Source organism: Triticum dicoccoides, chromosome 4A (genome assembly GCF_002162155.2).
Source record: "Triticum dicoccoides isolate Atlit2015 ecotype Zavitan chromosome 4A, WEW_v2.0, whole genome shotgun sequence".
Classification (NCBI taxonomy): Eukaryota; Viridiplantae; Streptophyta; class Magnoliopsida; order Poales; family Poaceae; genus Triticum; species Triticum dicoccoides.
The window spans coordinates 445,278,286-445,293,076 of record NC_041386.1 but is presented as its reverse complement, the minus strand read 5'-3'; positions in this window follow the sequence as shown (position 1 = coordinate 445,293,076).

The following is a 14,791-nucleotide window of genomic DNA, read 5'->3' as shown; positions in this document are numbered from 1 at the left end:
AACCCTCCGGTTTATATAGACACCGGGTAGGGTTAGGGTTACATAGAGTCGGTTACAATGGTACGAGACCTGCATATCCGTATCGCCAAGCTTGCCTTCCACGCCAAGGAAAGTCCCTCCCGGACACGGGACGAAGTCTTCAATCTTGTATCTTCATAGTCCAGGAGTCTGGCTGAAGGTATAGTCCGGCCATCCAGACACCCCCTAATCCAGGACTCCCTCAGTAGCCCCTAAACCAGGCTTCAATGACGAAGAGTCCGGCGCGCATATTGTCTTCGGCATTGCAAGGCGGGTTCCTCCTCCAAGTACTTCATAGAAGATTTTGAACACAAAGATAGTGTCCGACTCTAAAAAATAAGTTTCCACATATTGCCATAGAGAGAATAATATTTACACAAATCTAATCTGCTGACGTATTCCATAGTGTAACATCACACCACGGCCAAGCTTTTATTCGAACTGTTTTACTATTCCATCTCAGCGCGTTATGCGAGGCGGTTTCCTTGGCACGTCTTGTTAAAGCAGAGATCGTGTCCCCTTATTCCGGGATTCTCATCAATACGGGCGTGGGTAACCCAACCGCGCCATCGATTACGGTGCTTGGAGATAAGCGAGTTTTATCAGGCTGGTGGGGACATGTAGCTGCGTCCACCCATATAAGGGGATAAAGATCCACCTTTTCACCTACACCTTCTTCCTCCTTCGCCTATCCATTCTTGCGCACTCGAGCTCCAGCGCCCAAGTCCACACTCCTCACCTCAACCTTCTCCAGCCATGTCCGGAGCGGGAGGCAAGTGGATGGTCTCCTCCGTCACGGAGGGACATATCAAAAAGCTGAGGAAGGTCGGATACCTGTCTAACGACATCGCGTACCGGCTCCCCGAGAAGGGGCAACTCATCCCCACCCCTAGGCCCCATGAGAGGGTGGTGTTTCTCCCCCATTTCCTCCGCGGACTGGGCTTCCCTCTCCACCCATTTGTCCGGGGGCTCATGTTCTACTTGAAGGAAATATGCCCTAGAGGCAATAATAAAGTTATTATTTATTTCCTTATATCATGATAAATGTTTATTATTCATGCTAGAATTGTATTAATCGGAAACATAATACATGTGTGAATACATAGACAAACAGAGTGTCACTAGTATGCCTCTACTTGACTAGCTCGTTAATCGAAGATGGTTATGTTTCCTAACCATAAACAAAAGAGTTGTTACTTGATTAACGGGATCACATCATTAGGAGAATGATGTGATTGACATGACCCATTCCATTAGCTTAGCACCCGATCGTTTAGTATGTTGCTATTGCTTTCTTCATGACTTATACATGTTCCTATGACTATGAGATTATGCAACTCCCGTTTGCCGGAGGAACACTTTGTGTGCTACCAAAAGTCACAACGTAACTGGGTGATTATAAAGAAGCTCTACAAGTGTCTCCAAAGGTACATGTTGGGTTGGCGTATTTTGAGATTAGGATTTGTCACTCCGATTGTCGGAGAGGTATCTCTGGGCCCTCTCGGTAATGTACATCACATAAGCCTTGCAAGCATTGCAACTAATGAGTTAGTTGTGAGATGATGTATTACGGAACGAGTAAAGAGACTTGCCGGTAACGAGATTGAACTAGGTATTAAGATACCGACGATCGAATCTCGGGCAAGTAACATACCGATGAGAAAGGGAACAGCGTATGTTGTTATGCGGTCTGACCGATAAAGATCTTCGTAGAATATGTGGGAGCCAATATGAGCATCCAGGTTCCGCTATTGGTTATTGACCGAAGACGTGTCTCAGTCATGTCTACATTGTTCTCGAACCCGTAGGGTCCGCACGCTTAAGGTTTCGATGACAGTTATATTATGAGTTTATGAGTTTTGATGTACCGAAGGAGTTCGGAGTCCCGAATGAGATCGGGGACATGACGAGGAGTCTCGAAATGGTCGAGATGTAAAGATCGATATATTGGACGACTATATTCGGACATCGGAAAGGTTCCGAGTGGTTCGGGTATTTTTTGGAGTACTGGGGAGTTACGGGAATACGGGAGAAGAAGTATATGGGCCTTATTGGGCTTTAGGGGAGAGGGAGAGGCAGGCCGCGCGCCCCCCCAAGGCCTAGTCCGAATTGGACTAGGGGGAGGGGCTGCGCCCCCTCCTTCCTTCTCTTCCCTCTTCCCCTTCCTTGTCTCCTACTCCTACTACATGGAAGGACTCCTAGTTGGACTAGGAAAGGGGGAATCCTACTCCCGGTGGGAGTAGGACTCCCCTAGGGCGCGCCATAGAGAGGGCCGGCCCTCCCCTCCTCCACTCCTTTATATACGGGGGCAGGGGGCACCCCATAAACACACAAGTTGATCCACGTGATCATATTCTTAGCCGTGTGCGGTGCCCCCTTCCACCATAATCCTCGATAATATTGTAGCGGTGCTTAGTCGAAGCACTGCGACGGTAGTACATCAAGATCGTCACCACGCCATCGTGCTGACGGAACTCTTCCCTGACACTTTGCTGGATCGGAGTCCAGGGATCGTCGTCGAGCTGAACGTGTGCTAAAACTCGGAGGTGCCGTAGTTTCGGTGCTTGATCGGTCGGGCCGTGAAGACGCACGACTACATCAACCGCGTTGTGCTAACGCTTCCGCTGTCGGTCTACAAGGGTACGTAGATCACACTCTCCCCTCTCGTTGCTATGCATCACCATGATCTTGTGTGTGCCTAGGAATTTTTTTGAAATTACTACGCTCCCCAACAATGGCATCCGAGCCTAGGTTTTATGTCTTGATGTTATATGCACGAGTAGAACACAAGTGAGTTGTGGGTGATATAAGTCATACTGCTTACCAGCATGTCATAGTTTGGTTCGGCGGAATTGTTGGATGAAGCGGCCCGGACCGACATTACGCGTACGCTTACGCGAGACCGGTTCTCCTGACGTGCTTTGCACAAAGGTGGCTAGCGGGTGATAGTTTTTCCAACTTTAGTTGAACCGAGTGTGGCTATGCCCGGTCCTTGCGAAGGTTAAAACAGCACCAACTTGACAAACTATCGTTGTGGTTTTGATGCGTAGGTAAGATTGGTTCTTGCTTAAGCCCGTAGCAGCCACGTAAAACTTGCAACAACAAAGTAGAGGATGTCTAACTTGTTTTTGCAGGGCATGTTATGATGTGATATGGCAAGACATGATGCTAAATTTTATTGTACGAGATGATCATGTTTTGTAACCAAGTTATCGGCAACTGGCAGGAGCCATATGGTTGTCGCTTTATTGTATGCAATGCAATTGCGCTGTAATGCTTTACTTTATCACTAAGCGGTAGCGATAGTCGTGGAAGCATAAGATTGGCGAGACGACAATGATGCTACGATGGTGATCAAGGTGTCGCGCCGGTGACGATGGTGATCACGACGGTGCTTCGAAGATGGAGATCATAAGCACAAGATGATGATGGCCATATCATATCACTTATATTGATTGCATGTGATGTTTATCTTTTATGCATCTTATCTTGCTTTGATTGACGGTAGCATTTTAAGATGATCTCTCAATAATTATCAAGAAATGTTCTCCCTGAGTATGCACCGTTGCGAAAGTTCTTCGTGCTGAGACACCACGTGATGATCGGGTGTGATAGGCTCTACGTTCAAATACAACGGGTGCAAAACAGTTGCACACGCAGAATACTCAGGTTATACTTGACGAGCCAAGCATATACAGATATGGCCTCGGAACACGGAGACCGAAAGGTCGAGCGTGAATCATATAGTAGATATGATCAACATAGTGATGTTCACCAATGAAACTACTCCATCTCACGTGATGATCGGACATGGTTTAGTTGATTTGGATCACGTAATCACTTAGAGGATTAGAGGGATGTCTATCTAAGTGGGAGTTCTGAAGTAATATGATTAATTGAACTTAAATTTATCATGAACTTAGTCCTGGTAGTATTTTGCAAATTATGTTGTAGATCAATAGCTCGCGTTGTTGCTTCCCTGTGTTTATTTTGATATGTTCCTAGAGAAAATTGTGTTGAAAGATGTTAGTAGCAATGATGCGGATTGGATTCGTGATCTGAGGTTTATCCTCATTGCTGCACAGAAGAATTATGTCCTTGATGCACCGCTAGGTGACAGGCCTATTGCAGGAGCAGATGCAGACGTTATGAACGTTTGGCTAGCTCAATATGATGACTACTTGATAGTTTAGTGCACCATGCTTAATGGCTTAGAATTGTGACTTCAAAGACGTTTTGAACGTCATGGACCATATGAGATGTTCCAGGAGTTGAAGTTAATATTTCAAGCAAATACCCGAGTTGAGAGATATGAAGTCTCCAACAAGTTCTATAGCTAAAAGATGGAGGAGAATCGCTCAACTAGTGAGCATGTGCTCAGATTGTCTGGGTACTACAATTGCTTGAATCAAGTGGGAGTTAATCTTCCAGATAAGATAGTGATTGACAAAATTCTCTAGTCACCATCACCAAGTTAGTAGAACTTCATGATGAACTATAGTATGCAAGGGATGACGAAAACGATTCCCAAGCTCTTCATGATGAAATCGATGAAGGTAGAAATCAAGAAAGAGCATCAAGTGTTGATGGTTGACAAGATCACTAGTTTCAAGAAAAGGTCAAAAGAAAAAAAGGGGAACTTCAAGAAGAACAGCAAGCAAGTTGCTGCTCAAGTGAAGAAGCCCAAGTCTGGTCCTAAGCCTGAGACTAAGTGCTTCTACTGCAAAGGGACTGGTCACTGGAAGCGGAACTACCCCAAGTGATTGGCGGATAAGAAGGATGGCAAAGTGAACATAAGTATATTTGATATACATGTTATTGATGTGTACTTTACTAGTGTTTACAGCAACCCCTCAGTATTTGATACTAGTTCAGTTGCTAAGATTAGTAACTCGAAACGGGAGTTGCAAAATAAACAGAGACTAGTTAAGGGTGAAGTGATGATGTTTGTTGGAAGTGTTTCCAAGATTGATATGATCATCATCGCACACTCCCTATAATTTCAGGATTAGTGTTGGACCTAAATAAGTGTTATTTGGTGTTTGTGTTGAGCATGAATATGATTTGATCATGTTTATACGGTTATTCATTTAAGTAAGAGAATAAATTGTTATTCTGTTTACATGAATAAAACCTTATATGGTTACACACCCAATGAAAATAGTTCGTTGGATCTCGATCGTAGTGATACACATAATCATAATATTGAAACCAAAAGATGCAAAATTAATAATGATAGTGCAACTTATTTGTGGCACTGCCGTTTAGGTCATATTGGTGTAAAGCGCATGAAGAAACTCCATGCTGATGGGCTTTTGGAATCACTTGATTATGAATCAATTGATGCTTGCGAACCATGCCTCATGGGAAAGATGACTAAGACTCTGTTCTTCGGAACAATGGAGCGAGCAACAGATTTGTTGGAAATCATACATACTGATGTATGTGGTCCGATGAATATTGAGGCTCACGACAGGTAGCATTATTTTCTGATCTTCATAAATGATTTGAGAAGATATGAGCATATCTACTTGATGAAACATAAGTCTGAAACATTTGAAAAGTTCAAATAATTCCAGGGTGAAGTGGAAAATCATCGTGACAAGAAAAAAAGTTTCTACGATCTGATCGCAGAGACAAATATTTGAGTTACGAGTTTGGTCTTCAATTAAAACATTGTGGAATAGTTTCACAAACTCATGCCACCTGGAACACCATAGCATAATGGTGTGTCCGATCGTCATAATCGTACTTTATTGGATATAGTGCAATCTATGATGTCTCTTACCGATCTACCACTATCGTTTTTCGGTTATGCATTAAAGACAGCTGCATTCACGTTTAAAAGGGCACCATCGAAGTCCGTTGAGACGACACAATCTGAACTATGGTTTGGCAAGAAACCAAAGTTGTCGTTTCTTAAAGTTTGGGATTGTGATGCTTATATGAAAAAGTTTCATCCTGATAAGCTCAAACCCAAATCGAAGAAATATGTCTTCATAGGATACCCAAAGGAGACTATTGGGTACACCTTCTATCACAGATCCGAAGGCAAGACATTCATTGATAAGAATGGATCCTTTCTAGAGAAGGAGTTTCTCTTGAAAGAAGTGAGTGGGAGGAAAGTAGAACTTGATAAGGTAATTGTACCGTCTCCCTTATTGAAAAGTAGTTCATCACAAGAAATCTGTTCCTGTGACTACTACACCAATTAGTGAGGAAGACTAATGATGATGAGCATGTAACTTCAGATCAAGTTAATACCGAATCTTGTAGGTAAACCAGAGTGAGATCCGCACCAAAGTGGTACGGTTATCCTGTTCTGGAAGTCATGTTACTAGACCATGACGAACTTGCAAACTATGAGGAAGCGATGATGAGCCTAGATTCTGCGAAATGGCTTGAGGCCATGAAATCTGAGATGAGATCCATGTATGAGAACAAAGTATGGACTTTGATTGACTTGCCCAATGATCGGCGAGCTGTTGAGATTAAATGGATCTTCAAGAGGAAGATGGACGCTGATAGTAGTGTTACTATCTACAAAGCTAGAACTGTCGCAAAAAGGTTTTCGACAAGTTCAAGGTGTTGACTATGATGAGAGTTTCTCACTCGTATCTATGCTTAAGTCTGTCCGAATCATGTTAGCAATTGCCGCATTTTATGAAATCCAGCAAATGGATGTCAAAACTGCATTCATGAATGGATTTCTAGAAGAAGAGTTGTATATGATGCAGCCGGAAGGTTTTGTCGATCCAAAAGGAGCTAACAAAGTGTGCAAGCTCCAGCGATCCATTTATGGACTGGTGCAAGCCTCTCGGAGTTGGAATAAACGCTTTGATAGTATGATCAAAGCATATAGTTTTATACAGACTTGCGGTGAAGCCTGTATTTACAAGAAAGTGAGTGGGAGCACTACAACATTTCTGATAAGTATATGTGAATGACATATTGTTGATCGGAAATAATGTAGAATTATTCTGCAAAGCATAAAGGAGTATTTTTAAAGAAGTTTTTCAAAGAAAGACCTCGGTGAAGCTGCTTACATATTAAGCATCAAAATCTATAGAGATAGATCAAGACGCTTGATAAGTTTTTTCAATGAGTACATACCTTGACAATATTTTGAAGTAGTTCAAAAATGGAACAGTCAAAGAAAGAGTTCTTGGCTGTGTTACAAGGTATGAAATTGAGTAAGACTCAAAGCCCGACCACGGCAGAAGATAGAAAGAGAATGAAAGTCATTCCCTATGCCTCAGCCATAGGTTCTATAAAGTATGCCATGATGTGTACCAGATCTATTGTATACCCTACACTGTGTTAAGCAAGGGAGTACAATAGTGATCTAAGAGTAGATCACTAGACATTGGTCAAAATTATCCTTAGTGGAATAAGGAAATATTTCTCGATTATGGAGGTGACAAAAGGTTCGTCGTAAAAAGTTACGTCGATGCAAGTTTTGACACAGATCTGGATGACTCTAAGTCTCGATCTAGATACATATTGAAAGTGGGAGCAATTAGCTAGAGTAGCTCCGTGCAGAGCATTGTAGACATAGAATTCGCAAAATACTTATGGATCTGTATGTGACAGACCCGTTGACTAAAATTATCTCACAAGCAAAACATGATCACACCTTAGTACTCTTTGGGTGTTAATCACATAAATGATGTGAACTAGATTATTGACTCTAGTAAACCCTTTGGGTATAGGTCACATGACGATGTGAACTATGGGTGTTAATCACATGGTGATGTGAACTCTTAGTGTTGAATCACATGGCGATGTGAACTAGATTATTGACTCTAGTGCAAGTGGGAGACTGAAGGAAATATGCCCTAGAGGCAATAATAAAGTTATTATTTATTTCCTTATATCATGATAAATTTTTATTATTCATGCTAGAATTGTATTAACCGGAAACATAATACATGTGTGAATACATAGACAAACAGAGTGTCACTAGTATGCCTCTACTTGAGTAGCTCATTAATCGAAGATGGTTATGTTTCCTAACCATAAACAAAAGAGTTGTTATTTGATTAACGGGATCACATCATTAGGAGAATGATGTGATTGACATGACCCATTCCATTAGCTTAGCACCCTATCGTTTAGTATGTTGCTATTGCTTTCTTCATGACTTATACATGTTCCTATGACTATGAGATTATGCAACTCCCGTTTGCCGGAGGAACACTTTGTGTGCTACCAAACGTCACAACGTAACTGGGTGATTATAAAGGAGCTCTACAGGTGTCTCCAAAGGTACATGTTGGGTTGGCGTATTTCGAGATTAGGATTTGTCACTCCGATTGTCGGAGAAGTATCTCTGGGCCCTCTTGGTAATGCACATCACATAAGCCTTGCAAGCATTGCAACTAATGAGTTAGTTGTGAGATGATGTATTACAGAACGAGTAAAGAGACTTGCCGGTAACGATATTGAACTAGGTATTAAGATACCGACGATCGAATCTTGGGCAAGTAACATACCGATGACAAAGGGAACAACATATGTTGTTATGCGGTCTAACCGATAAAGATCTTCATAGAATATGTGGGAGCCAATATGAGCATCCAGGTTCCGCTATTGTTATTGACCGGAGACGTGTCTCGGTCATGTCTACATTGTTCTCGAACCCGTAGGGTCCGCACGCTTAAGGTTTCAATGACAGTTATATTATGAGTTTATGAGTTTTGATGTACCGAAGGAGTTCGGAGTCCCGGATGAGATCGGGGACATGACGAGGAGTCTCGAAATGGTCGAGACATAAAGATTGATATATTGGACGACTATATTCGGACATCGGAAAGGTTCCAAGTGGTTCGGGTATTTTTCGGAGTACCGGGGAGTTACGGGAATACGGGAGAAGAAGTATATGGGCCTTATTGGGATTTAGGGGTGAGGGAGAGGCAGGCCGCGCCCCCCCCAAGGCCTAGTCCGAATTAGACTAGGGGGAGGGGCTGCGCCCCCTCCTTCCTTCTCTTCCCTCTTCCCCTTCCTTGTCTCCTACTCCTACTACATGGAAGGACTCCTAGTTGGACTAGGAAAGGGGGAATCCTACTCCCGGTGGGAGTAGGACTCCCCTAGGGCGCGCCATAGAGAGGGCCGACCCTCCCCTCCTCCACTCCTTTATATACGGGGGCAGGAGGCACCCCATAAACACACAAGTTGATCCACGTGATCATATTCTTAGCCATGTGTGGTGCCCCCTTCCACCATAATCCTCGATAATATTGTAGCGGTGCTTAGGCGAAGCCCTGCGACGGTAGTACATCAAGATCGTCACCACGCCGTCGTGCTGACGGAACTCTTCCCTGACACTTTGCTGGATCGGAGTCCGGGGATCATCATTGAGCTGAACGTGTGCTAAAACTCGGAGGTGCCGTAGTTTCGGTGCTTGATCGGTCGGGCCGTGAAGACGTACGACTACATCAACCACGTTGTGCTAACGCTTTCGCTGTCAGTCTACAAGGGTATGTAGATCACACTCTCCCCTCTCATTGCTATGCATCACCATGATCTTGCGTGTGCGTAGGAAATTTTTTGAAATTACTACGTTCCCCAACACTACTACGGCCTGGATTTCCACGATCTGGCCCCGAACTTCGTCCTCAACATCTCGGTGTTTATCGTCGTGTGCGAAGCCTTCCTCCGCATCCACCCCCATTTCGGGCTCTGGCTCAAGACTTTCAACGTCAAGCCGAAGGTGGTGCGCGACAGCCAGGCGGAGTGCGGAGGCGCCATGGTGGGCAAGATGGCCAACGTCCTCTAGCTCGAGGGCTCCTTTGTGGAGACCCTGAAGGGGTGGCAATCAGGGTGGTTTTACATCACCGAGCCGCGCGACGCCGAATGGGTCGCACCCCCCGAGTTCTGGTCCGGACCCCCAACGCAGCTCATGTCCTGGAAAGAGACGGGCCTGTCGTGGGGTAAAAAAGGAGAGCTAACCGGACTCCAAACATGCGTCAAAACCCCGGTGGACAAGAAGCTCAAACTTGTCAATGTGGTCCAGGATATGTTGATCCGCTTGATCCTCCTGTGCCAACAACGGGCTTTCAACCTGTGGGAGTTCGACCCGGCGCGGCACCAAACTCTGAGCAGGCTCTTCGACACGACGTACGAAGATGCCTGGAAGGTGCTTTTCAAGGGCGCCGAGGCTCCTGCATCCGCTACTGAGGATCGCGGATTCAGTGCGTAGCGTCACGCTCTCGCGGTAAGCTGTTTTTTTTCCTTTTATAGGGTATCAGTTTTTCATAGTTTGACTCCGTGCGGGATCTAAACTCCCTTACCTTTGACAGGATTGGCAGGTGCCCTCCGGACAGATCAACTGTACGGCTCCTTTGCCCGAAGGCCCAGCAGATGCTCGCTTGGCGAAGCTGCTGGTTCCGGCACCCTATGTGGTGCCGGAGAAGAAGGTCAAGAAGAAGGCCACGGGGACTCGAAAGAGTGCCCGACGCCCGGAGGTGTCGGATTCATCATCCAACGAATCCAAGACGCACTCCTCCCGTGAAGACGAGGAGGAGGAAGAAGAGACCCCTCCCCCTCCAGCGGGGGAAGGGAAGAAAAGGAAGGCCGCCCCCACTGGGGAGGCCGAAGGGTCCAAGAAGGGGAAAACTCTTCCTCCGGACTGCTCCACCGACGCCGACGCCGGCGGAGAGGAGTGGGCGCCTAGGGCCAAGCCCCTGGCAAAATCGTAAGTATCCGGATAGCGAAGTAATTCATAGCATTCGTTTATTGCACAACTTTCCCTAACATCGAATATGTTTATGCAGCCCACCCAAAGACCGGCTTGATGTGTCGTCGAGCGGCTCACTGGACTCGTCGGATGTGAAATCGCTTCCGACGGCTTCCTCCCCCCGCCCTACGGACGACACCGAAGTGTTGTCTCAACAGGTTCCAAGCCGGGAGGAGGTGGTCCTGGAGGCGCCGCAAGACGACCTCCCGGACTCCAGGAGTAAAGGGGATGGAACCCCTCAGGGTTCCAAGTCCGGCTCTAGGCTGGACACCGCTCCGGAACCTTCAAAGGTTCCAGAGTCCGGTGGGGGACCTCCTTCCAAGAGGAGCAAGTCCACCGTGTCGGCGGCCCCCGTCAAACCGGAGGCGCCGGACGATATGTTGGAGGCGCTCCAAGGCGCCTCCATCGACGAGGAGCACCGCGCTATTATGAGTGCGGTGGTCCAGAAGGTTCAGTCCGCCAAAGACGGACTGACTGAAGCTTGTACTGGCCTTTTGACAGGCTTTGAGGTAAGTAAAGAAAGTGTAAATAATAGTACCGCATAGACAGTAGCCCCTGATGCTCTATTTGGCATTCGGGAAGAAAAGCCGAATAGAGGATCAAATAGAATTCGCAGGAGTCTAACAAAAATGAGTCAATATGCATATGCAGGCTTCCCTGCTTGCGTCCGTCGCACTGACTGCGGAAGTGGACACGCTAAAGCAGAACCTCGAGCGGTCCGAGAAAGAGCTCGAACATGCCAAGAAGCAGCTCGAGGACAATGAAGGTAAGAAATACCTTGTTAAAAATATATATAAAAAGGTGCAATTGCAAAGAATGATAGGATTATCGTGGCTATTGTAGGGGCCACGTCTGAAGTGGCGACCCTTAAGAAAGCGCTGGTCGAGGCCGAGAAGAGTGCGGCCTCAGAGCGCACCGAGCGGGAGAAATATGAGACCGAGGTTGGCAAGGTGTGGCAAGAGCTCCAGGCTCTCATGGAAAAACATGAGAGTTTGGAGCTTGACTCAAAGACGCAAGCGTCCGAGCTCGCGGTGGCTATTGAGAATGCCAAATCTGCCAAGGCCGAATCCCAGAAGACCCTCCAGGAGTTGGATGAGGTGAAGAAGATAGCGGCGGGTAAGGCATTCTTTATGCAAAGCAAACACATAAACGTGAGTTACTTGTTACTTACCCGAATCCGGAGCTCTCCAGGAGCATTCGCAGATCTTCCCCGGAGTGTGTTCGATGCCGCTGCATTCTATCGAGCCGAGGAGGGCAGCTCGACGAAGAAGGTGGTCTGGTCTCAGTACGATGAGGCCGGACACCCCATGCCCCTGAGCGACCAGCTAAAGCAACTGGTCGAGCTCCACAAGGCGGCCGAACAGGCCATGAAGGACCTCATTGTTCGGCTGTGGCCTGGAGGTGCTCTGCCTGGGAGCTACTTCGGGCTGGTGCGGCGGCTGGTGGAGGCCTGTCCAAGGCTCGAAGTCATCAAGCGCTCCGTCTGCATTGAGGGTGCCCGTAGGGCCCTTGCCCATGCTAAGGTGCACTGGGGCAAGCTGGATGCTGAGAAGCTTGTGAAGGATGGGCCACTGCCGGGAAAGAGCATCGCAAGCCCGAGAATTACTATAAGGATGTTCTGAAGGGTGCCCGCCTTGTGGCGGATGAATGTTCTGGGGATGTAATTTTTGAGTGAAACTTGCCCGTTCTGTCCTGTGCGCTGAAAACTTGTTTATATGCGCTAAGCAATGCTGTTGGAATTTAAAATATTACCTTCTGTGCGGCTGTTTATCAATTCTGAGAGATGGCGAGTCGTCGGCTTCTGCCCCCGTGCCGCTAGTGCTGGGGTGTTCGGGGGTAAACCTGAGAGCTCTTTTTCCCATGTTTGGGTCCTTCGAGGGAGGCGCTCAGCCCAACGAACAAGGCAATTGGACTATAATGCATGAACACTCTCACTTAGCCATAGAATTCTATAATTTTAAATTTCAGCGAAGCCCCTGGTATTCGGAAGACCGAGTTCGGGGTGCTATCCACGCCTTGGCCGGACGGAGCCGGCTCCTTGCCCTAAGCGGCATAAGTCTTTAGGGACTCGAAAAAACCTCTCGAACAGCGACCAGCTCTTGCTTCATCATGAAAGTCAGTTTTAGCTTTCTCCACTGAGGTGCTCGACCCAGCTCAATCGGGGCACAATCGCAGTGGTTCTCCTAGTGCTACCTTAGCCGATATAGCGGAACGTAAGGCACCAAAACATAGGAGCCGGGAAAACCCAACTATTGACCCAAGACATGATTCAGAGCTGATGCATATAATGCTATAAGTTCGGGGTGCCGCACTTGTTAAAGTGTTCGGACTTCTCACACCATATTGAGGGGTACTAAAGCCCCTGGCGTATTTTGGCCGTACCAGCGTGTACGGGTGCAACATGTCGTTAAGGAACATATATAAAGAAAAAAAGGTAATGCAAAAATAGACGAAAGCTATGCATTGTTTATTAAAAAGGGGCTGCGATCAAAGCAGAACGATACAAATAATGTGATAAGTGGAAGGTTGGACTAGTTAACATGTCCGTTCCAGGGGCAAGCTGCGGAATAGTATGCGGAACGGGTATACTGCTCGTGATAGAGACCACCTGGGAGTTCCGTAGTGCGGCGTGGCTTGTCTGCTTCCCTGGTTCTTGCATCGTTTGTGCGGCAATTGAACTGCCGAACAGGCCTTCCGAAAGATGAAGTCCTGAAAGTAAGAGAAAATTAAGAAATCGGCAGCCCCTGGTACGGTTTAAGCCGTGTTTTGGGCATGCCGTGTTGGTGCCCCTCCCCCTGTGCCCATGGTATCTCTAGAGCGTAGTTATGTACGCAAAGTACTGGCGTCGCCTTTTTGCGAGGGTTGGGGTTGGGGCCACATTGCTACGCCTGCTCGGATCGTGCCAGGCGGTCTTGTTGTGGGTTACTCCGGGCGCGCTTGACGGTGTCCGGTCGTTTAGTGGCCGGACTGGAGAACTGCCTGGAGAGGCTGTTTTGAACTTCCGCTGCAAGGGCCGCCGTGTGCTCCTCCGTTCGGAGGGAGCGTTCGGTGTTTCCATTGACCGTAATTACTCCTCGAGGGCCTGGCATCTTGAGCTTAAGGTATGCGTAATGCGGTACCGCATTGAACTTAGCGAATGCGGTTCGCCCGAGCAGTGCGTGATAGCCACTACGAAACGGGACTATGTCGAAGATTAACTCCTCGCTTCGGAAATTATCCGGAGATCCAAAGACCACTTCAAGTGTGACTGAGCCTGTACAGTTGGCCTCTACACCTGGTATTACGCCTTTAAAGGTCGTTTTGGTGGGCTTAATCCTCGAGGGATCTATGCCCATTTTTCGCACTGTATCCTGGTAAAGCAGGTTCAGGCTACTACCGCCGTCCATAAGGACTCTAGTGAGATGAAATCCGTCAATAATTGGGTCTAGAACCAATGCGGCGAATTCGCCATGACGGATGCTAGTGGGATGGTCCCTTCGATCAAAGGTGATCGGGCAGGAGGACCATGGGTTGAACTTTGGGGCAACTGGCTCTACCGTGTATACGTCCCTTAACGCACGCTTCCGCTCCCTTTTGGGGACATGGGTTGCGTATATCATGTTCACCGTCCGCACTTGTGGGGGAAAACCCTTCTGTCCACTATTGTTCGGCGTCCGAGGCTCCTCATCGTCATCGCTATGCAGCCCCTTGTCTTCATTTTCGGCGTTTAACTTGCCTGCCTGCTTGAACACCCAACAATCCCTGTTGGTGTGATTGGCTGGCTTTTCAGGGGTGCCATGTATCTGGCACGAGCGGTCGAGTATTCGGTCCAAACTGGACGGGCCCCTAGGATTCCTTTTGAATGGCTTTTTCCGCTGACCGGATTTAGAGCCTCTGAATCCGGCATTAACTGTCATATCCTCAGCATTGTCGCCGTTAATGCGGCGCATCTGCTTGTTGCAATGCAACCTGCCACTACTGTCCCTGGTGTCCGAATTACCAGGGTTCTTGGTCATATTGTTGCTACGAGCAAGCCAGCTGTCTTCTCCCGCGCAA